This window comes from Trachypithecus francoisi, unplaced genomic scaffold (genome assembly GCF_009764315.1).
Source record: "Trachypithecus francoisi isolate TF-2019V2 unplaced genomic scaffold, Tfra_2.0 Lachesis_group8, whole genome shotgun sequence".
Lineage (NCBI taxonomy): Eukaryota > Metazoa > Chordata > Mammalia > Primates > Cercopithecidae > Trachypithecus > Trachypithecus francoisi.
The window spans coordinates 42,282,527-42,306,618 of NW_022681473.1; the positions used below are offsets into that span (position 1 = coordinate 42,282,527).

General features: G+C 37.7%; 1 protein-coding gene and 1 long non-coding RNA gene across 4 annotated transcripts in view; one reads left to right on the forward strand and one right to left on the reverse strand.

The window, feature by feature from the left end:
• The window catches only part of GAS2 (growth arrest specific 2), a 187,530-nt gene that overhangs the window by 151,647 nt on the left and 11,791 nt on the right, over nucleotides 1-24,092 (reverse strand). The window contains exon 2 of one of the 3 annotated variants that reach the window (XM_033204648.1): nucleotides 5,853-5,948. The exons of 1 other annotated variant lie outside the window; for it this stretch is intronic. The gene's annotated coding sequence lies outside the window, so the exon portion shown is untranslated. Of the gene's footprint in view, nucleotides 1-5,826; nucleotides 5,949-24,092 lie in introns of all 3 variants that reach the window. One more of the 3 variants, XM_033204650.1, reaches the window with a different exon arrangement.
• LOC117080092 lies at nucleotides 4,530-22,317 on the forward strand. Its single transcript, XR_004435714.1, has 4 exons — nucleotides 4,530-4,545; nucleotides 5,807-5,808; nucleotides 7,976-7,988; nucleotides 22,182-22,317. It is a non-coding gene; the product is annotated as an uncharacterized LOC117080092 (long non-coding RNA).

Below are 24,092 nucleotides of genomic sequence, written 5' to 3' on the forward strand. Positions count from 1 at the left end.
AATCTTTTATCATTTTTTTTTTTCCAGAGACAGGGTCCCGTTATGTTGCCCAGGGTAGTCTCAAACTCCTGGCCTCATATGATGCTCCTACCTCAACCCTCCAAAGTTTCTGGGATTACAGGCATGGGCCACCACACCCTGCCTCATCTAGTTTTAAATATCCTATGCAGTACATTCTGTGGTGTGACATCTGTTGTCTTAGTTGAAGGTTTTTTTTAACGTTTTATTTGTATGTCTTGTAGTTTGCTTCTAAATCTTAAAAAAGTCTATGTCATGCCACTTTAATCACAAGTACCTCAAGTATAATATAAATGTTTAACGTAAAATATGTTTATTTCAACAACATTTCTTGTCTTTTCCACCACTATATCTCTAGCATGTAGAATATCATTAGACATATAGTAGACACTCAATAATTGTTGAAAGAAACGAATGATTATTTTAGAAGAAGCTGGTGTCTCAGAAAATATACAACTAATTGGTTATATCTTTACATATTGTCTCTAATTTAACAGTTTAGAACTCAGAATAGAAAAGTAATGTTAAAATAACATTACAAGTGATAGTTTCACTCCCAAGCTAGCAGCATTTCATCTGGTAAAATGTAACTAGAGTTCACCAAAACAGATGCTTGCCTGTGTGCCAGGTTTATAAATGAGGTCAGTCTGTGTCACTTGTCACTTCATTAAAAACCAAGGTTCATTTGGACTCAAGGTTTAATCATAACCAATATAACAAGAGTGCAATGAAAAGTAATAGAAAATATTACTACTGCAGTGGCTTTCAAATTTTTTTTATTGTGACCCACAATATGAAATACATTATGGAACAGACGCATAGAAACACACTTAGAAACAAATAAACTAAACATGTTTCACAAGACATTACATACTTTCCTATTATATTGCACTCTGATATTTTTCTACTTGACATTATTATAGTCTCTTCTATGCTATTCAATTTAAAAGAAATGCTATTAGAGAACTACTAAATTTGTTTTATGATCTACAGTTTTTTTAAAAATCTGACTGTAAGAAAAGTAAACTAAGGGGAAAATCAATAAAAAGTGAGGTAGGGTCTCAATTAACGGATGGTTTCATTACAAAGTATGAAACAGATATGTTTATATATTGTCATTGGTAGACTTGATGCGATGTAATGTCACAACATCCCAAACATCTTAGACCCTCACACCTCCAAGCCTTTGCTCATGCTAACCAAAATGATCTTTCACCTTCACTGTCTCCCTCTGAAGAAATCTGATTCACTCTTCTAGGAGAAGCTTAATTGTCACCTTCTTTGTGGTTCTCTTGATCTCTCTGGTGGAGATTTTTTTTGTGTGACTCTATGTTCAGTGCTCTGAGCACTTTGCTATTTCTTTTGTTTCTCGCTTATAATGTAGTATCACAGTTATTTGCTTATGCGTCTATCTCACTTACCAAACTGTGAGTCCTAGAGAGTAAGGACTAGGCTATTCATCCTTATATTTCAAGTCTTTATCACAATACCAAGCCTAAGGTTGCCAAATAATTGAGTAAATAAATAAATAAGTAAATAAATAAATCACAAAACCACTGCATATCCAAGGGAGGAAAAAGTGGGGGCCATTGGGTGATAGAAGGGATACAGCAAGAACTGTGCTCATCAAAGGAAAATTAAATGGAGATCCCTCTGTAAAGACAATACCAGTTATTAATTTTGCATCTTTATTCCTAGCACAATTTACTTACAAGTGAGATTTTAGTATCACATTTCTTGGGATTCTCTTGCAGTTAGATATTGTTCCAGTTATTAATTGATTTTTAAGTACACTGATAATTTCAAATTTAGGATTATTTTGTTGAAGAATGAGAAGTTTGCTGAAACTTCCATTATTGTAACTATAACATAGGTCACAAATACGGAATATTTTCCAACTGTTGATTTATACAAAGCACTTAGAGATATGACACTTAAAGTGATCTCGTTAAAGCATTTTTGTAGCTCCAAATAATGGATCAGGAAGCATGCTATAAAAGGGCAGTACTCCAAGCCCAAAGAGAGAACTGTCCGAGGATGGGGTCAGTGTCAGTGGGGCTTTTCCTAGCATAAAGGAATATTGCCATTCTGCTATGATCACAGTAGTCACTTAGTCTCTACAGTCATTTGCAAAGAAGTTTCACAAGCCATCATCCCCACAGAAGTTCTCAAGGAATAGGCATAGTAAATTGTAATATAGTAGTCACTACAGTTAGCAGAGTAATCTGGAGTCCAGATTTGGTCATGGATGAAATCAGGCAGGGTCCACTTCTAGCTTCTTCGCCTGTTTGCTAAAAGTTATAAGCAAATTATTTTACCTTTTCAGTATCAGTTTCCACATCTGTAAAGTGAGATTAACAAATACCACTCTCTCATAGGCGTGTCTTGAGAGTTATACAAGTTAATACATGTAAAATAGTTTACTGTTTGATATATAGCAAGTTTTAAATGAATGTTAGGTATGTTATTGTTAAGTGAGCACCCAAATATTCTTATTGACTCATTAAACAATTCCCTAAGATAAAGATACTAGCAGCATTAAAAATACAAACGTTCAGAGAATCTTATACATCCTTTCTCTGAGTCTTCCCCTCCTTGCTTCCTACCATTCCATTTTACTCTCTAGACATCCAGTGGCTTCATGGTTTGTTGGTTCACTCATTCATTTATTCTCTGACCTCCTCTGCGTTAGGCACTTGTATCAAAATGAAGCCACATTCCCTGCATTCCAGGAGCTCATTCTAATAACAAAAAATGGTTTTAAAACGCTTACCTAATGACACATATCTATTAAGCAGCAAAGGTAAGATTTCAACTCATGCCTGAGTCTGACTGATTTGAAAATATGCTCATTTCCCAACACAAATGAGAAGCAACTTCAAGCAACTTACTTGAAGCAACAGAGCTTTCCTTTCCTTCCCTCCCTTCTTCCCTCCCTCCCTCCCTTCCTTCCTTCCTTCATTCCTTCCTTCCTTCCTTTCTTTCTCCTTCCTTCCTTCCTTCCTTTCCTCCATTTTTTCCTTTCTCTCTTCTTCTCTCTTTTCCTTCCTTTCTTCCGTCTATCCTTTCTTTTTGTTTCTGTATGAGGAGGTGTGGGGAGTCTATATATCATTTTTAAAAATTTCTTAGATAAAAACAAGAAGGATTTTATATTTAAAAGTTAAAATGTGATAATAAAATTATTTGAGAAAAAAATCATTTTTGAAAAGAAGTGTGTTTCTGTCAGGTACCCTAACTCCAAGCCAGATGAGCTGCCCCCTGTACTGAAGTTTCTGCATCACAGAGAATGAAGTCAGATGCCTCATAGAAGTAGGAGAAGGAACTCATGAAAAGAATACCGAAGAAGGCTTTTGAGGAAAAACTTTTAACCAGGAAAAGTCACGAGAAGGTTTCAAATCCTACACAGAAATAATCTCTTTTCTTTTGGATTTGGTATCAGTTGAGGATAGATGGGGGTCAGGGAAGATGTCTTCTTAACTAGCTCCTAAGCCTAAGCAGGCTGAATAGCCAGGAGACTCAAAGTGCCTCTTAAAGCGGAGGGATTGCATTTTTATTTTTAATAATAAGCTGACTAGGAACTGAGTCAAACAAACTTGACTTCAAAATAAGATGCAGAATAAGAACATACCAATCAAGATCCAGAGTTGGATTAGATTATCAGAGCTAACAGTAAAAGATCTTCCCTACCTAGACCATCTAGTCTCACACATTAATCGCCTCTGGAAACACCATCATGGACATACCCAAAACAAAACTTCAACAGGTTTCTAGGTATTCCTTATACTGACACACTGACACACCTAAAATTAAGTTCACACATCTACTCCTTGTCAATTTAGCAACCATATGCATCTCCTTAAACTATACTTAATTTCCAAAAAGAGGCAATAACAAAATCATAGTTATATCTAACATGATGCTACTAACATGATGCAATTATGCTGCATACAACCAAAACCACACTAATCTCATCCCCACAAGTCGGCTTTCGTAATTTCAACATTCAGACTTACAGCATTTAGAATTGCATCTTTAAGGAGTATGATCCAAACTCCTATGGCAGAATCAATAAATGAGGGGAGAGGAGATAAAAGTCAGGGAGATCTTTTGAGTGGTTATTCTCTTCTCTTTTATTCTTTCTTCTCAGTATGCTCATCTTCTAAAAAACCAGGTGAATTATGTGAGCATTCAATCCTACTCTACAAACATACATCATCCATGATATAATTCATTATTTTAAATTACGATTTAGATTTTATTATGATTTTCTGATAGGTGGATATGTGGTGTGAGAAACAGACAAGGAAAACTCCTAGATTTTTTTTTTTTTTTGGATAAGAGGTTACAAAAATTATGCTGCCATTTAATGAAATGGGAAAGATGGGAAGAAGTTGTTTTGCTTTGTTTTGTCTTGTCTCATGTTCAGTGGAATGAAAATCAAGGTTTTAGTTCTAGACAAGTTAATTTTGAGATGCCTGCCTGATAACTAGAGGGATCTATCGTGTGGTCAGTGGGCACAGGAAGAGGGTAAATCAAAGTTAATTGAGTCTTTTAGAAGCAAAGGCCAGGCACAGTGGCTCACGCCTGTAATTCCAACACTTTGGGAGGCCGAGGTGGGCAGATCATCTGAAGTCAAAAATTCGAGACCAGCCTGGCCAATATGATGAAACACCACCTCTACTAAATATATTTTAAAAGTTAGCTGAGCATGGTGGCAGGCACCTGTAATCCCAGCTACTTGAGAGGCTGAGGCAGGAGAATCACTTGAACCCAGGAAATGGAGGTTGCAGTGAGCTGAGATTGTGCCATTGCACTCCAGGCTAGGTGATAAGAGTGAGACTCCATCTCAAAAAAGGAAAAAAAAAAAGAAAGAAAGAAAAAATGCAAATTGTGTTCAGTTGCCTACATTCCACCACTTCTTACAGATACACCTGGATTGTTTTAAATTTCTAACACCAAATAGTGGCGAATATATTCCTAAATAAAAGTAGAAATTATAAATAGTTCTAATTGTTTACCAGTTGTCGCACAACTGTGTGGGAGACTCAGTTCATTACTAAATTGTGAAGTAAATTTAAATTCTAATAAAACACATTAAAACTAATACATGATTGTGGGTCAAGATTTGATGCTCATATAAGTGAGCTGCCCCGTTTGACAACAAAAGACCTGGAGAGGAGTATGAGGAAGTAGGTAGTCATGACCCTGCAGGTTAAAAGAAGAAAATAACCTTGTAAAGAATCTTCTGTTCAGGAGCAAACATGTATTTTTTTCTTCCCTATTACTTTCTCTGTTTTCTTTGCCTTGTTTGTATTTAGAGTTTATTCAGCAATTTTTTACTTCGTGTATGTGTGTGTGCGTGTGTGTGTGGGGCGGGGGGCACACACACACACACGTAGGAACAGCCAATGAAGCCCACACTCCAACCACTTCCCTTAGTGAGTTCTCATCCTCTGAGCCACTACACACTCACCTTAATCTGCCCTGGGACCAAATATCAGACAACTTGGGGGAGACCCTCTGCTCTAGAGTCTTCAGAATTATTCACATTAGCAAATCCACGGGGAGGGAAAAACCAGCTAACTCCACCTTGTTTGCCATACATAACTGCTCTCTACAGCTGCAGCTTGCTGTTACCCTGTCCCAGGGTCCAACCCCTGTGTGGTTCTAACAGCCTTCTCATTTGGAGAGGTAACAAAGAGTCCTACCTTTCATCTGTCAGGTGTCAATGTGTTGTATCCCACCATCAACAGAATCTTTAAGTTTTACAAATCAGTAAGGGATGAAGAAGTCTGTTTTTAGACTGACCAGTTAGCTTTCTTCATCTTATTCACAGTTCCAGAATTCCTCCTCTTATTTGATTGCTAGATTCTTTCTACTTCACTGCCTTCCTCTTTTTACGAAGTTCTTTCACTCCCACTGTCTTCTCTCTGTGGAAATATAGTGATCATACTTACTGGGATCAGAAATTTCTGTATGTTATCTCAAAACACATCATAAAAGTTAAAGCTAAAGAAATGACATGTGTAAAATACATGAAGTTTAATAGAGTAAAAATGAAAATATTCAGCATACAGCATGAAAGCACGTAAGTGCTATAAGTATGCCTCCTTAACACACACACACACACGTCATGACAAACACTATCACTGAGAAAGTAATAAGCAATATCTCTGTGTCATGTGCACTGTAATATGACCTGCCTTTGACTATTTCCACCATTAGCAATCTTCTCCAGCTCATACATCTTATAGTTTATTAATATAAGTTTGGGGATGATTTTTACGTGTTAATGCTGCTTTACCTTTTGATTGTGGACTCATGAAAGCAAACGGTTTACTTCTAGATGCTTTTAAGTTTTTCTTAAGCTCCAGTAATTCTTTATAGTTTACTTGGATTAGGCATTGTACTTTGTTTTCCTCGATATATGAATATTCTTTTTATAGTTATTCAATTTATCCTTCACACAATTTTGTAGTATTTTTTTCTTTTCTTATATCAACCCTCTTTCATTCAACACATATCTTTTTCAACATTCTGTGCCTTAGGCAGATCTCTCTAATTGGTGTTGGTGTCTGTCATGTGTTGATTTAAGAACAATAGCAAGGGAAGTTACCCAACTCCCTTCATTAATGACATATGTTGCTGCAACTCAGAAGGAGATGATGAAAAGTTTCAGGTTTCAAAAACATAGCCAAGTTTAAACCCCCAAAATATAAGTCAAGAATTAAAAGAGACATCAGCAACTAGTATATGCTGTGGTTTTAAGATTTGTAGAAATTACAGGTATGACTGAAATTGAAAAATCCAATTTGTTTTAAAACATTTTAGTCCCTTGTTCATTAATAAATTTGGTCCAGTTTTACTCAGACAACATGACACCACCCATAAATATATTTTTATTTTTTAGTGAATGAGAATATTTATTTGAAACAGTGGAAGAATATATGACCCACTAGGAACAGGAAGTATAAAAACATACTATAGACAAAATGTTTGCTTACCATTCTTCCTCAGAACTATTTAATGATTGATAAAATTGCATACACTAATCCTTAAAGATTGTGTTAATTTTCGGTCTAGACACATAGAAAGTAAAGAAATAAAGGTAAGCTCTGTATGATGGAAGAATATGATTTACATCTTACGGTTTGGTTTAATTTATTTGCTGAATGAGCAAACAAGACATTTGTGAGCCCTGCCAAATCATACATTAATTTTTTTCATTGAGGCAGATTTTATAAGTGGAACCAAATTATGTGTAGGAACGATACAGATGTCTTCATGAATAGAGACACTAATTTTTTCCGAAGAAAATTGGCAATTTCCACAATATGAAGTTTATGACTTCAACGAAGTGCAGTGATTTTTGTTTTTGTTCTTGTTTTTCAAATACTTGGATCAAATTTTTGAATCAGTGAAGAGTAGATGGAGATTCTGCTAATGTTTTTGGAATGCTTCCTTTTTTTCATATTGTTTTTAAACATTTATGAACTCTTTATTGAGTATCTAAAATGGGCATTGTGGGAATACAAGATGAATTAGACATAATATTGTCCTTGAAGAATTTTCCATTGGTGAAGGAAACATAACCTAATGCAGAATCAAATAATTGCTACATATAAATAGAGACGACGTTCCATGGGAGAGCAAAGACAGGCAAGATAAGTATGCCTCTAGGAATCAGGGTAGGTGGCAAGGTTCAGTGGCCCTGTCAGGATAAGGTAAGTGATTGAGCCCTGGCCCAGAGGTCTGAAAATGTAGTCTTCAGAAAAGGACAGACAGTCTGAAGAACTTAGGAGTTCAGAAGATGAAGGGCAGTAGGGAGGGAGAGAGGAAGCTCTGATCAGGTTTAAGGTGGTTTTGAGCACCATTTTAAGACGTTTGGACTCTTAATAGTGACACTAAGGTTTCCGTTGAATTTTCTGACAGATTTGGTTATTAATTCAGTTTTAAGCATCACACACTACGTATTTCTTTCTTTGATGAAAATGTTCATTTTCTAATCATGAAGACTAGTATGGAGCTACAAGTTAACCGTAACTCTTTATGCTCTTTTAGTTTTATAATAAAATTTCAGGGAGATACTACCTGGGGAAGGAATATACTCTTTATCAGATAAATAATAAGTGATTGTCATTTGGACCCATGAGTTCTTGCATGTCATTTCATTCTTACTTAAAACAATCCAAGCGTGATGGCTTGCATCTGTAATTCCATCACTTTTTGGGAGGCCAAAATGGGAGGATTATTTTAGCCTGGGAGTTCAAGATCAGCCTGGGCAAAACAGCAAGACCCTGTGTCTACAAAACTTTACAAAGTTAGCCAGGCATTGTTGCACATGCCTGTAGTCTCAATCACTCAGAAGTCTGAGGTGGGAGGATTGCTTGAGCCAAGGAGCTTGAGGCTGCAGTGAGCCATGATTGCACCACTGCAGTCCAGTCTAGGTGATGGAGAAAGACAAAAGGAAAAGAAAAAAGAAAAAAGAAAGAAAGCAGGAAGAGAGGGAGGGAGGGAAGGAGGGAGGTGAGGAAGGAAGAAGGAAGGAAGGAAGGAAGGAAGGAAGGAAGGAAGGAAGGAAGGAAGGGAAAAAATTATCTAAATAATTTCGGCCGGGCGCGGTGGCTCAAGCCTGTAATCCCAGCACTTTGGGAGGCCGAGACGGGCGGATCACGAGGTCAGGAGATCGAGACCATCCTGGCTAACACGGTGAAACCCCGTCTCTACTAAAAAAAATACAAAAACTAGCCGGGCGAGGTGGCGGGCGCCTGTAGTCCCAGCTACTCGGGAGGCTGAGGCAGGAGAATGGCGTAAACCTGGGAGACGGAGCTTGCAGTGAGCTGAGATCCGGCCACTGCACTCCAGTCCGGGTGACAGAGCGAGACTCCGCCTCAAAAAAAAAAATAAAAAAAAATAAAAAAAAATAAAATAAAATAAAATAATTTCAACTAGAGGGGTTTAAAAATATCCCTGGATCATTAAATGATAATGACCTCATAGTCTTTAGCCTAGTTTTGAATTAAGCACTCCTATTCAAGCATCACCTAATGCTCCAGTTACTACTGTTGTGAAATAAACCATCCCAGAATTAGTGATATAAAACAACAACAAAGTTATTTTGCTCATGGATTCCATCAGATGAATCAGACAAAGCACTGTATTGTGGCGATAGCTTACATCTATCCCACAGTGCCTGGGGTGTCAGGTGGGAAAACCTGAACATTAAAGAATCAAAATAATTTGGGGGCTTTGTCATTCACATATCTGGTGCCTGGTGGGGTATGACTGAGCCTTCTCCATGTGACTTAATTTTCTTACATTATAGAGGGGGGGTCCCCAGAAAAAGCATCATTAAAGGAGGGCCCTAAGAGTGAGCAGAATAGAGTGGAAGCTGTATGGCCTTTTGGGATTTTGCCTCAGAAGCCACAACGCATGTCTTTTATTATGCTTTATTGATCAAATCAGTCACAAGTCCATTCTCTCCAGACAAGGAGTGTCAAATAATTCTGAAGACATGTTTAAAACTACCACACCTAGTGTCTCAATCCTAACTGTGACTGTCCACCATTTGAAGTTTCTTTTCTTTTAGACTATGTTTTGCTAATGCAGACTCTATTTTATTCATTATTGTATCCCTAGAACATAGTATAGCATATAGTGCAGGTTCAAGAGTATTGATTGAAAGAATAAACGGATTATTTCCCAAATGCATCCTGATCACATTATTTTTTCATCTTCCAGTCTTCATATAGCTCTGGAAGTGATTAAAAACAAGAAAGTTTATTGATACCTTTTTCACCATATTTGCTATTTACACTATTTTGCTACTTGCTAATGTTAACTGTACACTGACAATGAACTAGTCACTGTGCTAGGTGCCCGGCAAACATTCATTGAGTCCTCACAATGAAATGTAATTATCTAATAAAAAGTTAAGTAACTTGCCTGAGGCACAGTTCTTGTTTAAATTCTTCCCATACACTAAATGAGAACAGCTCTCTTTTTTTCTGAGTACTTACATGTGAGAATATTTGTACTCTGCAATGTGGATGAGTCTTATTCTGACCATATATAGAAGCAAATGAGTGTACATAAGGAGAAGAATAAGCAAGGGGAGAGGAGAGGAGAGGAGAAGAGAGGCAAGGAGAGGAGGAAAGAAAGGAGGGAGGAAGGAAGGAAGAGAGGAAGGAAGAAGAAGGAAGGAAGGAAGGGAGGGAGGGAGGGAGGGGAAAGAAAGAGAGAAATAAAGCAGGAAAGAAAGCAAGAGAAAGAGAGAAAAAAGAAAGAAAAGAAAGAGAAAGAAAGAAAGAAAGAAAAAGAAAGGGCACACAATTGAGAAGAAAAGAAAGGATTGAAGATGGAGGGACAGAGGGAGAGAAGTTTATAAGAATGACAAAGCTTGGGAGGCCGAGACGGGCGGATCACGAGGTCAGGAGATCGAGACCATCCCGGCTAACACGGTGAAACCCCGTCTCTACTAAAAAAAAAATACAAAAACTAGCCGGGCGAGGTGGCCGGCGCCTGTAGTCCCAGCTACTCGGGAGGCTGAGGCAGGAGAATGGCGTAAACCCGGGAGGCGGAGCTTGCAGTGAGCTGAGATCTGGCCACTGCACTCCAGTCCGGGCGACAGAGCGAGACTCTGCCTCAAAAAAAAAAAAAAAAGAATGACAAAGCAAGCTGTGTGTCAATACCACTTAACTAAGCCATTTACCGTGGATGGTGTATGAAGTAGGTTTTTGCTTTCTGGATTAAGTTCTAAAAGAAATGCCATAAAAATACAATTTAACAGAGGCAAATGTCATGGCTCTCTGTTTCTAAAATACCGTGCCTTTCTCAAAGTAGATTTTTGTTTTAAAAGTTTCTGTTGCATATTTCCTTTAATGCTGTCAGAAGTCCTTACAACTCCCTGTCATCTGGGTATCATAGTTTATGTTCCTTGATTATATACCAAATGAGATTACAAAATTCAAAAACACATAGGTCGATTGGAAGTTGAAAATATTTGGAATGCTAGAACTCAAGTGCTAGATTCGGTGTATGCTAAACTCTAAACTGTAAAGCATAAAAAGGGACAATTTGGCAGCCAGCATAGGCAATAAAAGGTAAACTGATCCTAAAGCACACTGTAAAGACATTAAGTCATTCTGCTAAAATTAAATTAAGCTTTTTTTTAAGTATAATCTGTAAACAAACTAATTGAAATTATCACATCAGAGAGCTAGAAAAGAATTTAGCATTTCCCTTAATAAGTTCTCATTATACAGAATTACAGATATTACATGATATTCTCCTGGTTGAGCAGAAGACAGAAAACCAAATTGTTTTTTTCTCAGTAAATAAAGATGCCTGTAATCCCAGCACTTTGGGAGGCAGAGGCGGCTGGATCACCTGAGGTGGGGAGTTTGAGACCAGCTTGACCAACATGGAGAAACCCCATCTCTACTAAAAATATAAAATTAGTCGGGTGTGGTGGTGCATGCCTGTAGTCCCAGCTACTCAGGAGCCTGAGGCAGGAGAATGGCTTTTACCTGGGAGGCGGAGGTTGTGGTGAGCCGAGATCATGCCATTGCACTCCAGCCTGGGCAACAAGAGTGAAACTCCATCTCAAAAAAAAAAAGAAAAAAGAAAAGAAAAGAAAAAGCAAATAAAACAAATACCACTTTTTGCAACTAAGAACACCAAGACAGAAAAGTTTATCTGAACTAGAAAATTATGATGTCACAATTCAAAATTTACAATTTTTACGAACAGAAATTTTCACTATAAAATTTGACATTCTTTGTTTGGAATTATATCATTGACTGTGATCCCTAACTTTGTAATATTTTAATAAGAATATTATTTAGAACAACATCTCTCTGAAAATTTTCTCAATATTTCCCACTAAGTAAACAAATTTAGCCTGAAAAATTTTATATGTATATATGTGTATTTATATCTATATATGTGTATATATGTATATGTCTATGTATATATATGCATATATGTGTATATATGTATAAATGTATATATGTATTTATATGTGTATATATGTGTATATATATCTGTGTATGTGTATATTTTAGACAGTTTCACTCTGTCACTCAGGCTGGAGTGCAGTGGCATGATTTCGCTTCACTGCAGCTTCTGCCTCCCAGGTTCAGGCGATTCTAGTGCCTCAGCCTCCTGAGTAGCTGGGACTACAGGCACAAACTACCATGCCTGGCTAATTTTTGTATTTTTAGTAGAGACGGGGTTTCACCATGTTGGCCAGGATGTTCTTAAGCTCCTGACCTCGTGATTCACCCATCTTGGCCTCCTAAAGTGCTGGGACTATAGGCGTGAGCCACTGCACCTGGCCATATATACATACTTTTAATCTCGCCTTTATTATTATCACTGCTTTCCTCCTTCTACCCTACAATTCTCTCTGTAATGTAGACTTGTTCTAAACTCTTGGCATTTTATAATATGCAGAATTGGCTATGGAATACAAAACGTCTTTGAACGGATCCAGGTACAACCATCATCCTGGTAACAGTGATATTGCTCCATTGTGTACTTCTCCTCCTCTATGTACAGCATCAATAAGACACAAAATTCTAGTTATATCAACAAGAGAGAAGGTGAAGACACATTTTATTCTAAGATAACAAGAACTAGGCAGTGGTAGTGGTGGTTCACGCCTGTAATCCCAGCACTTTGGGAGGCTTAGGCAGGCAGATCACTTCGAGCCCAGGGGTTCCAGAGTAGCCTGGCCAATGTGGCGAAACCCTATCTCTACTAATAATACAAAAATGTATCCAGGCGTGGTGGTGCATGCCTATAGTTCCAGCTACTTGGGAGGAGGAAGCATGAGAATCATTTGAACCCAGGAGGTGGAGGGTTGCAGTTAGCTGAGATCACGCCACTGCAGTGCAGCCTGGGTGACAGAGGGAGACTCTGTCTCAAAAACGAAAAACAAACAAAAACAAGTAGGACTTTTCACTCAACATATCTGTTTAAATAATATATGCAAATTCAGAAATTATAGCATTTATTAATCTGTTCAAAAGAACAAAGGGAACAGAAATGTAAGCTATAGTAGTTTTGACTTCAAATACCTCTCTATTCCCTTAGAGTGGTGCTCTCAAATCTGATAGAATATTCTCTGTAAAGCCTCCCTTTATATTTGGAAATTAACTGATAAAAACAATACTGGAAAAAATTTTACATTCTAACAAAATGCCTCTGTGATATTGCAATTTTTAAAAAATCACTTATTTGGCTTATTTCAGCCAGTTTATTTTGAAATGCTAAGGAGCTCTGGGGAAAATGCTCCTTGACATTAATGATATTAACAGACTAACCCAATCTAAGTACTCAGATTACGTCTGGAAGTAATTTTAAAAAAGAAATTTCCTGATACCTTTTATATCATAATTGCTACTTAGTGAAAGAGTAATAATAAAAATTAGATTCATCTATTATCTTTTAAAGGAAATTAAAAATGAGTTTACATATCTACATACAGGTAATGTACATACAAATTTTTCTTTGCTTTACATTTTCTTAGCTTTTTTATATTAATTCTCTTAAGACATTTTGTGTTATACGTCTGGAAATTTCAGCCATCCAGAAAAAAAGGAGGTTGGGAAATAATGAAAAAAATGTGCTGAAAGAATTCACATAAAAGTTTCGGAGATTTGAAAATGGGAACAACAGACACTTAAACAGTTATTGAACCAGAAAAAAAAAATGTCCTTCCTGGCAGGTATATAGCAATATACTGATAACTGTTGGATAAAAATAAAGGCATCCAGACATTATTATAGAGCTCTTCTATATGAAATGCAACTTCTTATTCAAAAGTAAAAACAGAGCCTGGTCTGTATTTTTTTTTTCTTTGTGGTTTGAACATTAGAAAAATATCATCAATTGTAAAAGAAAAACGAAGTCTTAAAAATAAATTTAGTATATTTAGTTCAATTATCTGCTTAATAAGTTCTTTCCATTTATTACTACACAAATACACACATACTTCAGAAGATATGTGGGTGATCTGTATATTAATAGGAAGTTTCTTTTTTTTTTTTTTTATATTTTATTTTATTTATTTATTTTTTATTATACTTTAAGTTCTAGGGTACATGTGCATGACGTTTATATCATGTATAACTCCCCAATGCAATCCCTCCCTCCTCCCCCCTCCCCATGATAGGCCCCAGTGTGTGATGTTCCCCTTCCCGAGTCCAAGTGATCTCATTGTTCAGTTCCCACCTATGAGTGAGAACATGCGGTGTTTGGTTTCTCTTCTTGTGATAGTTTGCTAAGAATGATGGTTTCCAGCTGCATCCATGTCCCTACAAAGGATGCAAACTCATCCTTTTTGATGGCTGCATAGTATTCCATGGTGTATATGTGCCACATTTTCTTAATCCAGTCTGTCACAGATGGACATTTGGGTTGATTCCAAGTCTTTGCTATTGTGAATAGTGCCGCAATAAACATACGTGTGCATGTGTCTTTGTAGTAGAGTAATGTATAATCCTTTGGGTATATACCCAGTAGTGGGATGGCTGGGTCATATGGTACATCTAGTTCTAGATCCTTGAGGAATCGCCATACTGTTTTCCATAATGGTTGAACTAGTTTACAATCCCACCAACAGTGTAAAAGTGTTCCTATTTCTCCACATCCTCTCCAACACCTGTTGTTTCCTGACTTCTTAATGATTGCCATTCTAACTGGTGTGAGATGGTATCTCATTGTGGTTTTGATTTGCATTTCTCTGATGGCGAGTGATGATGAGCATTTTTTCATGTGTCTGTTGGCTGTATGGATGTCTTCTTTTGAGAAATGTCTGTTCATATCCTTTCCCCACTTTTTGATGGGGTTGTTTGTTTTTTTCTTGTATATTTGTTTGAGTTCTTTGTAGATTCTGGATATTAGCCCTTTGTCAGATGAGTAGGTTGCAAAAATTTTTTCCCATTCTGTAGGTTGCCTGTTCACTCTGATGGTAGTTTCTTTTGCTGTGCAAAAGCTCTTTAGTTTAATTAGATCCCATGTGTCAATTTTTGCTTTTGCTGCCGTTGCTTTTGGTGTTTTAGACATGAAGTCCTTGCCCATGCCTATGTCCTGAATGGTACTACCTAGATTTTCTTCTAGGGTTTTTATGGTATTAGTCTAACATTTAAGTCTCTGATCCATCTTGAATTAATTTTCGTATAAGGGGTAAGGAAAGGATCCAGTTTCAGCTTTCTACTTATGGCTAGCCAATTTTCCCAGCACCATTTATTAAATAGGGAATCCTTTCGCCATTTCTTGTTTGTCTCAGGTTTGTCAAAGATCAGATGGCTGTAGATGTGTGGTATTATTTCTGAGGACTCTGTTCTGTTCCATTGGTCTATATCTCTGTTGTGGTACCAGTACCATGCTGTTTTGGTTACTGTAGCCTTGTAGTATAGTTTGAAGTCAGGTAGCGTGACGCCTCCAGCTTTGTCCTTTTGACTTAGGATTGTCTTGGCAATGCGGGCTCTTTTTTGGTTCCATATGAACTTTAAAGCAGTTTTTTCCAATTCTGTGAAGAAAGTCATTGGTAGCTTGATGGGGATGGCATTGAATCTATAAATCACCTTGGGCAGTATGGCCATTTTCACGATATTGATTCTTCCTATCCATGAGCATGGTATGTTCTTCCATTTGTTTGTGTCCTCTTTGATTTCACTGAGCAGTGGTTTGTAGTTCTCCTTGAAGAGGTCCTTTACATCCCTTGTAAGCTGGATTCCTAGGTATTTGATTCTCTTTGAAGCAATTGTGAATGGAAGTTCATTCCTGATTTGGCTCTCTGCTTGTCTGTTACTGGTGTATAAGAATGCTTGTGATTTTTGCACATTATTTTGTATCCTGAGACTTTGCTGAAGTTGCTTATCAGCTTAAGGAGATTTTGGGCTGAGACAATGGGGTTTTCTAAATATACAATCATGTCATCTGCAAACAGGGACCACTTGACTTCTTCTTTTCCTAACTGGATACCCTTGATTTCTTTCTCTTGCCTGATTGCCCTAGCCAGAACTTCCAACACTATGTTGAATAGGAGTGGTGAGAGAGGGCATCCCTGTCTTGGGCCAGTTTTCAAAGGGAATTTTTCCAGTTTTTGCCCATTCAGTATGATATTAGCTGTGGGTTTGTCATAAATAGCTCTTATTATTTTGAGGTACGTTCCATCAATACCAAATTTATTGAGCGTTTTTAGCATAAAGGGCTGTTGAATTTTGTCAAAAGCCTTTTCTGCATCTATTGAGATAATTATGTGGTTCTTGTCTTTGGTTCTGTTTATATGCTGGATTACGTTTATTGATTTGCGAATGTTGAACCAGCCTTGCATCCCAGGGATGAAGCCCACTTGATCATGGTGGATAAGCTTTTTGATGTGCTGCTGAATCTGGCTTGCCAGTATTTTATTGAGGATTTTTGCATCGATGTTTATCAGGGATATTGGTCTAAAATTCTCTTTTTTTGTTGTGTCTCTGCCAGGCTTTGGTATCAGGATGATGTTGGCCTCATAAAATGAGTTAGGGAGAATTCCCTCTTTTTCTATTGATTGGAATAGTTTCAGAACGAATGGTACCAGCTCCTCCTTGTACCTCTGGTAGAATTCAGCTGTGAATCCATCTGCTCCTGGACTTTTTTGGTGGGTAGGCTATGAATTATTGCCTCAATTTCAGAGCCTGCTATTGGTCTATTCAGGGATTCAACTTCTTCCTGGCTTAGTCTTGGGAGAGTGTAAGTGTCCAGGAAATTATCCATTTCTTCTAGATTTTCTAGTTGATTTGCGTAGAGGCATTTATAGTATTCTCTGATGGTTGTTTGTATTTCTGTGGGGTCGGTGGTGATATCCCCTTTATCATTTTTTATTGTGTCTATTTGATTCTCTCTCTTTTCTTCTTTATTAGTCTAGCTAGCGGTCTGTCAATTTTGTTGATCTTTTCAAAAAACCAACTCCTGGATTCATTGATTTTTTGGAGGGTTTTTTGTGTCTCTATCTCCTTCAGTTCTGCTCTGATCTTAGTTATTTCTTGCCTTCTGCTAGCTTTTGAATGTGTTTGCTCTTGCCTCTCTAGTTCTTTTAATTGTGATGTTAGAGTGTCAATTTTAGATCTCTCCTGCTTTCTCTTGTGGGCATTTAGTGCTATAAATTTCCCTCTACACACTGCTTTAAATGTGTCCCAGAGATTCTGGTATGTTGTATCTTTGTTCTCATTGGTTTCAAAGAACATCTTTATTTCTGCTTTCATTTCGTTATGTACCCAGTAGTCATTCAGGAGCAGGTTGTTCAGTTTCCATGTAGTTGAGCGGTTGGATTGAGTTTCTTAGTCCTGAGTTCTAGTTTGATTGCACTGTGGTCTGAGAGACAGTTTGTTATAATTTCAGTTCTTGTACATTTGCTGAGGAGTGCTTTACTTCCAATTATGTGGTCAATTTTGGAATAAGTGCGATGTGGTGCTGAGAAGAATGTATATTCTGTTGATTTGGGGTGGAGAGTTCTATAGATGTCTATTAGGTCCGCTTGGTGCAGAGATGAGTTCAATTCCTGGATATCCTTGTTAACTTTCTGTCTCGTTGATCTGTCTAATGTTGACAGTGGAGTGTTGAAGTCTCCCATTATTATTGTATGGGAGTCTAAGTCTCTTTGTAGGTCTCTAAGGACTTGCTTTATGAATCTGGGTGCTCCTGTATTGGGTGCATAGATATTTAGGAGAGTTAGCTCTTCCTGTTGAATTGATCCCTTTACCATTATGTAATGGCCTTCTTTGTCTCTTTTGATCTTTGATGGTTTAAAGTCTGTTTTATCAGAGACTAGGATTGCAACCCCTGCTTTTTTTGTTCTCCATTTGCTTGGTAGATCTTCCTCCATCCCTTTATTTTGAGCCTATGTATGTCTCTGCATGTGAGATGGGTCTCCTGAATACAGCAGACTGATGGGTCTTGACTCTTGATCCAGTTTGCCAGTCTGTGTCTTTTAATTGGAGCATTTAGTCCATTGACATTTAAGGTTAATATTGTTATGTGTGAACTTGATCCTGTCATTATGATATTAACTGGTTATTTTGCTCGTTAGTTGATGCAGTTTCTTCCTAGCCTCGATGGTCTTTACATTTTGGCATGTTTTTGCAATGGCTGGTACCGTTGTTCCTTTCCATGTTTAGGGCTTCCTTCAGGGTCTCTTGTAAGGCAGGCCTGGTGGTGACAAAATCTCTAAGCATTTGCTTATCTGTAAAGAATTTTATTTCTCCTTCACTGATGAAGCTTAGTTTGGCTGGATATGAAATTCTGGGTTGAAAATTCTTTTCTTTAAGAACGTTGAATATTGGCCCCCACTCTCTTCTGGCTTGTAGAGTTTCTGCCGAGAGGTCTGCTGTTAGTCTGATGGGCTTCCCTTTGTGGGTAACCCGACCTTTCTCTCTGGCTGCCCTTAAGATTTTTTCTTTCATTTCAACTTTGGTGAATCTGGCAATTATGTGTCTTGGAGTTGCTCTTCTGGAGGAGTATCTTTGTGGCGTTCTCTGTATTTCCTGAATTTGAATGTTGGCCTGCCCTACTAGGTTGGGGAAGTTCTCCTGGATGATATCCTGAAGAGTGTTTTCCAACTTGGTTCCATTTTCCCCCTCACTTTCAGGCACCCCAATCAGATGTAGATTTGGTCTTTTTACATAATCCCATACTTCTTGCAGGCTTTGTTCATTTCTTTTTCTTCTTTTTTCTTTTGGTTTCTCTTCTCGCTTCATTTCATTCATTTGATCCTCAATCGCTGATACTCTTTCTTCCAGTTGATCGAGTCGGTTACCGAAGCTTGTGCATTTGTCACGTATTTCTCGTGTCATGGTTTTCATCTCTGTCATTTTGTTTATGATCTTCTCTGCATTAATTAGTCTAGCTGTCAATTCTTCCACTTTTTTTCAAGATTTTTAGTTTCTTTGCGCTGGGTACGTAATTCCTCCTTTAGCTCTGAGAGGTTTGATGGACTGAAGCCTTCTTCTCTCATCTCGTCAAAGTCATTCTCTGACCAGCTTTGATCCGTTGCTGGCGATGGGCTGCGCTCCTTTGCAGGGGGAGATGCGCTCTTATTTTTTGAATTTCCAGCTTTTCTGCCCTGCTTCTTCCCCATCTTTGTGGTTTTATCTGTCTCTGGACTTTGATGATGGTGACGTACTGATGGGGTTTTGGTATAGGTGTCCTTCCTGTTTGATAGTTTTCCGTCTGACAGTCAGAAGGACTGTCTGTTGGTCTGTTAGAGATTGCTTGAGGTCCACTCCAGACCCTGTTTGCCTGGGTATCAGCAGCAGAGGTTGCCGAAGATAGAATATTGCTGAACAGCGAGTGTACCTGTCTGATTCTTTCTTTGGAAGTTTCCTCTCAGGGGTGACGCCACCCTGTGAGGTGTGGGGTATCAGACTGCCCCTAGTGGGGGATGTCTCCCAGCTAGGCTACTCAGGGGTCAGGGACCCACCTGAGCAGGCAGTCTGTCCGTTCTCAGATCTCAACCTCCGTGTTAGGAGATCCATGGCTCTCCCCAAAGCTGTCAGACAGAGTCGTTCGCGTCTGCAGCGGCCCCGCTCTTTCCCCTAATGGACTGCAGCTGTGCGCTGTCCGCAGAGGTAGAGTCTACAGAGACAGGCAGGCTTCCTTGAGCTGCTGTGAGCTCCACCCAGTTCCAGCTTCCCAGCGGCTTTGTTTACCTGCTTAAGCCTCAGCAATGGCGGGCGCCCCTCCCCCAGCCTCGCTGCTTCCTTGCGGATAGATCGCCGCAGAGGGCTGTGTTAGCAGTGAGGGAGGCTCCGTGGGCGTGGGACCCTCCCGGCCAGGTGTGGGATATATTCTCCTGGTGTGCCTGTTTCCTTAAAGCGCAGTATTGGGGTGGGAGTTACCCGATTTTCCAGGTGTTGTGTGTCTCAGTTCCCCTGGCTAGGAAAAGGGATTTCCTTCCCCCTTGCGCTTCCAGGTGAGGCGATGCCTCGCCCTGCTTCAGCTCACGCTGGTCAGGCTGCAGCAGCTGACCAGCACCGATTGTCCGGCACTCCCTAGAGAGATGACCCCAGTACCTCAGTTGAAAATGCAGAAATCACCGGTCTTCTGTGTCGCTCACGCTGGGAGTTGGAGACTGGAGCTGTTCCTATTCGGCCATCTTGCTCCGCCCCCCAGGAAGTTTCAAAATAATTTCTGTTAATATGATTGCCATTGTTGTCCCTTCTATATAGTTTTTTTTTTTTTTCAAAACAGATGTCCAAGCAGTGGCAAAAATGTAAAAATGGTAAAGCCATAGAAGTCCCTTCCAGTGGGACTAACTCAAGTATTTACATAGTTTCTGAATATTAGCAATGCAAGAGGTTTCAAATTAAATGCTCAGATTCTGGGCATTGAACTGACGATTATTTAAGGAAGAGGATACTTTCTTATTTAAATTCTTCCTTTTTTATATTTTAATCCATGTTTTTAATAACTCATCTCTCATGAATTCAAGATGTTGTCTGGTAGACTTTGAACCAAGTCTAACTGCCTTTAAATCTCATGAATTAATAAAACCAACCAACCAAAGCTGGAGGCTTTTTATACTTTTCCCATTATTCATTTATTTGAACTTTATTATATAAAGTTATTTAGAAAAAAAAAGAAAGCAAAACCAAAGAGATAAAGTGGAGCCAAAATATAAAAATAGAAACAAACATAGGACTTTAGATTCTACGCACTGAGCAATAAGAAGTCGTGAAAGTCTCTCAAACTCAAGAGTAAGAGAACAAAATGCTACGCAGATGTTGGTCTTGCCGCTGTTTTAACATCCTTTTCCTTCCTGAGTTTGAACCCAACTACAGAGCAGGCAATGGGTCTAGAATAATTTACAGATAAGGTTCCACATTATGGCATACCTATAAAACATATTGATAATTTAGCCAGAACATAAAATCATTTTTTTAGTGGATAGAACTATCTTGTTCTTTATATTCTGTGTAAATTCTCAGATGTCATTTTTAACATAATTACAAGATACTGACAAAATAAAATAAGCTTTCAGCTGGTATTGATTGCTGATTTAAAATAATCCAGATGTCTTCTGGACATTTTGTGCATACCTTATTATCCACTAATTATCTATTCTATAATTTTCTTATCCAGGGGCTCTTAAAGAGTGTGAGGAATGACAGTAGTCTGTGATTAAAAAACAAGTTTATAAGAATTTCCACTGAGTCAATGTTATGCTATGAATTTTGTTTTCTTTTTCCTAATTACTGGCATCAGTCTAAATCAACACTAATTCAATTCCAGAGGTAAAGAGGCTTCACCCAATCACATAAATGAGAAAATGCAGAATAATCTTTCTCATTCTTCTCTCCATTAAGATTTGTTTATTCTTCATCAAAATTTTCAAATCTCAGCACCATCCTATCAAGACTTCCTAATATTTCCTCTGCCACTGCTGTAGTGAGCCATCATTTTGCTCATGAGGACTACTGCAATATTTTTCCAGCGACCCTCTATCTGTATTCAGTTGTTCCAGCTAGCAGTAATCAATTCTCTACATTGTTTTATAACAGATATACTCTTATCATTCTTGTACTTCAAAATTCTCAATAAAATTGGAATGTCAACTGAACACAGACTCTCTTCCTTAGCAAGGTATTCTAACGTCTTCACAATCTTAGTTCATCTACAAGTATTTCCACCATTTCCCACACTATAAGAAATGCTTTTCCCCTTCAATTTATTTAATTACTTTTATGAAAACACTTCATATTGTCCTGTCATATATTTTTCATTTATTACTGTAACAATGATGACTTTGTCATAGATTGGCAACATTTCATGGTAATGACAGGTATTTGGGAATCACTGTATTAGACTTCTCATCATTTTCTGAAAACACACTGATGGATAATATTATGACTCACTAACTTATATTAATTATAAGAATGGCTGATAGTTCAGGCAACTGCGTCAGTCAAGCTCCTGGCAGGAATCAAAAGCATATTCAGCAGGGATTTTTAAGACCATTTAATAGAGTAATATTTACAGAAGTATGGGTAGGGTTAAGGGAATCAAAAAGATATGTGAAAGCAGTTAGGAATTAGCAATATCAGGAGGCCCCTACAGCTGCAAGGAATAATATGTGTTACCTCAATCTGGGGAACATCTTACAGGACTTCTAGAAGGGCCTGTTGTGGGGGGCGGGAAGTGGGGAGGGATAGCATTAGGAGATGTACCTAATGTAAATGACAAGTTAATGGGTGCAGCACACCAACATGGCACATGTATACGTATGTAACAAACCTGCACATTGTGCACATGTACCCTAGAACTTAAAGTATATTTATATATATACTTTATATATATATATAAAGAATATAAATACATATATATATATATATATAGAAAACCCTCTGTGACTGCTTTGTTTGAAGACGTGGAGTCCAATTCTATTTGTATATATTGTTCATATAAAGAAATATTATTTCATCAAGCAGAGAGCTGTAATTAGTGTGCATGTCATTGAATATTTTATATACATATATATATATATAGAAAGAAAGAAAGAACTAGAATATTTTATATACATATATATATAGAAAGAAAGAAAGAACTAGAATCCTGGAACCTTAGCAGAGACCAGGGAATAAAAACCCTTAGTCTCTCTCCTCCAGTACTAATTTTTTGCTAATGCTTCCCCTTGGTCAATTAAAAAAAAAGCCGGCGCACAAGGGAACAAGGCCTCACACAGTCAGTAAAGCTCAGTTCACTCCTCTGCACAGAGAGGGCGGGAAAAACAGAAGAAACAGATGAAGCTAAGAGGGAAAAACAAATGGAGATTAACTAGCTAACTTACTTTCTCCCAGTCCTATTTACACAAATCTAAGACATGCTAATTTGAATCACAATGCCCTTTCTTTTGCCCCCTTTTCTTAGCTAATTGTGTTAGAATGCCTGTATTAGAACAGTAATTCCCAAACTTTTTCAGACCAAAGCATAGGCAGTCAACCAAAGAGCATTTAAGAGGCACATATACGTATGTGGTGAAAAAAATTATTTTGCACTTGCTTTGTATGATAATATGAATACAGGTGATTAAATATACAATTTATATAAAAATTCCCAACATCTAGAACTCTCATATTTTTAAGAGAGAAATTAAGCTTGCTTCATGAATGCAATTTTTTTCACATTGGTTTTTATGTTTGAAATGGTCAGTTACAATTCCTGATCAAGAATTTTAAACAAGTTCTCTTTATATTCTTGAGAATCTCCGTTGACTCTCATGGAGAAATGTTGTTGATAAAAAAGGTAAAATTATTATAAAGCCATTCAAGGTTTATAAGAAATGAAATTACATTTAAATAAAAGCTCTTTTCTATCCTTATAAAGGCAATACAATGTTAAACATTACTATGATGATGCAAATACATTTTAAATTCAAACAACATTTTCCATATCACAAATTTCAAAGTGTTGATGAAGCTCGAATTTGTAGAATATACATGCATTGTTATAGCGGTCTTTCTGCTGCTGGTTTTAAGGCCACTTAAAGTCACACCCACTGGAACTAAAAAGATGTATCTCAAATTTGTGAAAACAGATTTGTGGCCAACATTTAGATGTGTGCCCACAAGGAAATTCTATCTTTAAATTCCTCTTCCACTACCTTCCTCTGAATTCACTAGGTTCTATTATGTCCTTCTTGGACATCTGAAATTCTTCCACTAACTTCATGGACCCTTCGTCTATGATGGATTGCAATGTATGCCCATTCTAGCTAGTGTATAGGTGTCCAGGTGGTAATGAATATCTAAAGAAGACCACAGGATGGATTATAGGATCTCTTTCCATCTCAGTAATGACAGTCATGTCCCAGACCTCATTCATATGCCCCAAAGGTAAAGGAGATTGATATCTCAGGAATACACTTGTAACCCTTTCTGCTGTACATGAAGTAGAATGCTCAGGACCCAGAAAACTTTTTGCCTAGTTACAGTCTATTATGGCCTACTGAAAATAACTCTAATGGTAGGAAAGGTAAACCTAGTGTGTTTTCCCCATTAAAATATACATTTAATTTTTTTAAAGATTTA